Source organism: Chiloscyllium plagiosum, chromosome 17 (assembly GCF_004010195.1).
Source record: "Chiloscyllium plagiosum isolate BGI_BamShark_2017 chromosome 17, ASM401019v2, whole genome shotgun sequence".
NCBI lineage: Eukaryota > Metazoa > Chordata > Chondrichthyes > Orectolobiformes > Hemiscylliidae > Chiloscyllium > Chiloscyllium plagiosum.
The window spans coordinates 54946275-54949621 of NC_057726.1; the positions used below are offsets into that span (position 1 = coordinate 54946275).

At 42.7% G+C, this 3347-nt stretch overlaps 1 protein-coding gene across 1 annotated transcript in view; it reads left to right on the forward strand.

Annotated features, from left to right (window-relative positions):
• Positions 1–2878, forward strand: part of LOC122558492 (plasmolipin) — a 47598-nt gene extending 44720 nt beyond the window's left edge. The window contains exon 5 of the transcript XR_006314160.1: positions 2671–2878. The gene's annotated coding sequence lies outside the window, so the exon portion shown is untranslated. The remainder of the gene's footprint in view (positions 1–2670) is intronic.
• The last annotated feature ends 469 nt before the right edge of the window (positions 2879–3347 follow it).

Here is a 3347-nt window from a genome sequence, read left to right on the forward strand (position 1 = left end):
GACCATAATTCTATTCGTTTTAAAATAGTGATGGAAAAGGATAGACCAGATCTAAAAGTTGAAGTTCTAAATTGGAGAAAGGCCAATTTTGACGGTATTAGGCAAGAACTTTTGAAAGCTAATTGGGGGCAGATGTTCACAGGTAAAGGTAAGGCTGGAAAATGGGAAGCCTTCAGAAATGAGATAATGAGAGTCCAGAGAAAGTATATTCCTGTTAGGGTGAAAGGGAAGGCTGGTAGGTATAGGGAATGCTGGATGACTAAAGAAATTGAGGGTTTGGTTAAGAAAAAGAAGGAAGCATATGTCAGGTATAGACAGGATAGATCAAGTGAATCCTTAGAGTATAAAGGAAGTAGGAGTATACTTGAAAAAAATCAGGAGGGCAAAAAGGGAACGTGAGATAGCTTTGGCAAATAGAGTTAAGGAGAATCCAAAAGGTTTTTACAAATACATTAAGGACACAAGGGTAACTAATAGAGAATATGGCCCCTCAAAGATTAGCAAGGTGGCCTTTGTGTGGAGGCACAGGAGATGGGAGAGATACTAAATGAGAATTTTGCATCAGTATTTACTGTGGAAAAGTACATGAAAGATATAGAATGTAGGGATATAGTTGGTGACATCTTGAAAAAATTACATATTACAGAGGAAGTGCTGGATGTCTTAAACACATAAAAGTGGATAAATCCCCAGGACCTGATCAGGTGTACCCTAGAATTCTGTGCGAAGCTAGGGAAGTGATTGCTAGACCCCTTGCTGAGATATTTGTATCATCGATAGTCACAGGTGAGGTGCTGGAAGACGGAAGAGGGCTAATGTGGTGCCACTGTTTATGAAAGTAGGTAAGGACAAGCCAGGGAACTATAGACCAGTGTGCCTGATGTCAGTGGTGGGTAAGTTATTGGAGGGAATCCTGAAGGACATGTACATTTGGAAAGGCAAGAGCCAGTCAACATGGCTTTGTGCATGGGAAATCATGTCTCACATATTTGAGTTTTTTTGAAGAAGTAACAAAGAGGATTGATGAGGGCAGAGCAGTACATATGATCTACATGAACTTCAGTAAGGTGTTTGACAAAGTTCCCCATAGGAAACTGGTTAGCAAGGTTAGATTTCATGGAGTACAGGGAGAACTAGCCATTTGGATACAGAACTGGCTCAAAGGTAGAAGACAAGAGGGTGGTGGTGGAGAGTTGCTTTTCAGACTAGAGGCCTGTGACCAGTGGAGTGCCACAAGGATCAATGCTGGGTCCACTACGTTTTGTCATCTATATACATGATTTGGATGTGAGCATAAGAGGTGCAGTTAGTAAGTTTGCAGATGACACCAAAATTGGAGGTGTAGTGGGCAGCAAAGAGGATTACCTCAGATTACAACAGGATCTTGATCAGATGGACCAGTGGGCTGAGAAGTGGCAGATGGAGTTTAATTTAGATAAATGTGAGGTGCTGCATTTTGGGAAAGCAAATCTTGGCAGGACTTAATGGTAAGGTCCTAGGGAGTGTTGCTGAACAAAGTGACCTTGGAGTGCAGGTTCATAGCTCCTTGAAGGTGGAGTTGCGGATAGATAGGATAGTGAGGGTGGTGTTTGGTATGTTTTCCTTTATTGGACAGAGTATTGAGTACAGGAGTTGGGAGGGCATGTTGTGGCTGCACACTACATTGGTTAGGCCACTGTGCAATTCTGGTCTCCTTCCTATCGGAAAGATGTGAAACTTGAAAGTGTTCAGAAAAGATGTACAAGGATGTTCAGGGTTGGAGGATTTGAGCTGTAGGGAGAGGTTGAATAGGCTAGGGCTGTTTTCCCTGGAGTTTTGGAGGCTGAGCGGTGACCGGATAGTGATTTTATAAAATCATAAGTGGCATAGATATGGTAAATAGAAAAAGTCTTTTCCCTGGGGTTGGGGAGTCCAGAACTGGAGTGCATAGGTTTAGGGTGAGAGGGGGAAAGGTATAAAAGAGACCAAAGGGACAACTTTTTCACGCAGAGGGTGGTACGTGTATGGAATGAGCTGCCAGAGAAAGTGGTGGAGGCTGGTACAATTGCACGATTTAAAACCCACCTGGATGGGTATATGAATAGGAAGGGTTTGGAGAGAAATGGGCCAGATGTTGGTAGGTGGGACTAGATTGGGTTGGGATATCTGGTTGGCATAGATGGGTTGGACTGAATGGTCTGTTTCTGTGCTGTACATCTCTATGACTCTACTCGCTCTAGGAAGTAGTTTAAAGGAATTAAAACTACTGTGAACTTCATACAAAGATTGGATCATGTTTATTGTTCTTGGTGCTATCATTAAACCACTGATGACAGTAAATACAGTTCAAGTGCATTGGAGTTCTAATGTTTAAAGTCAAGACTGTTGGGTGTAGGGAGGCAAGATGAGGTGGGATTGGGAGGAGACAGAGGGGCAAGGGTTCTGAAGTACTGCTGAGGTGCTGATCTCTTCTATAGTGGAGGTACCTGAGAAGAAATTCAAAGTTTCAGTGCGCCACGGTGCCTGACCCTAATCTATGGTTGACATGTGGCTCAGGAAACATCAGCCACAGCAGAATACAAACACTTTTGGATATTTGGTATTATTCAAAATAAAATGAAACAAACCAAGGTGCTTAATCTGAAAACAAAATGTCCAAGTCCCTCCCTAAAAAGACAGAAGCATAAACAGGTTGGTCAAAGCAGAGTCTTGAAAGGAGAGGGAGATGAAGAGGATGGGTTAAGGGAGGGAGTCCAGAACATGAGGCTCTGGGGGTGAAGCCATGCCTGGAAATGTTGGGATGAGGAAAGCATTAGAAAGTAGACCAGAGCCAGAGGAACAATGAGAATATGGGGGAGGGGGAGGGTTTAGAGGGCTGGAGGAGATGGATTGATTTTTGTGGGGTTCAGCAGGACAGAAAATGAACAATTTTTGTCTGTATCACTAAAGTGTATGGCTCTACAAAACTTAATATAGCGCAATGGGGAAGAAAAATTAAACTGTGCAAAGATTGCAGTGGCAATATTCCAAAATAGATTTGGGTTTCTGATAGCTTAGAGTCTAAAACCATTGTATTTATAGCAGCAATGATTTTACTTCAAAATGTGCCACCTGACCTTGCCCTTTTTTTAATGCAGCACAGAAGTACACTCCAAGGCATTTCCCAGCAGCACAATCGAAGACACTCAGGCATTTGGATTGCTACAAACTGAAGCCAAAAGATGGACTAGAGAGAGTCTAGAAGGCCCTAAATGTGAGGGGCCTGCCTGTGCTGGAGTAAAGGACAAGATGTTAGAGAAATCAGTGCAACCAAAGCATGATAGCAGGTTAGACATAGCTATAGAAACAACATAGGTTGAACAATTCAG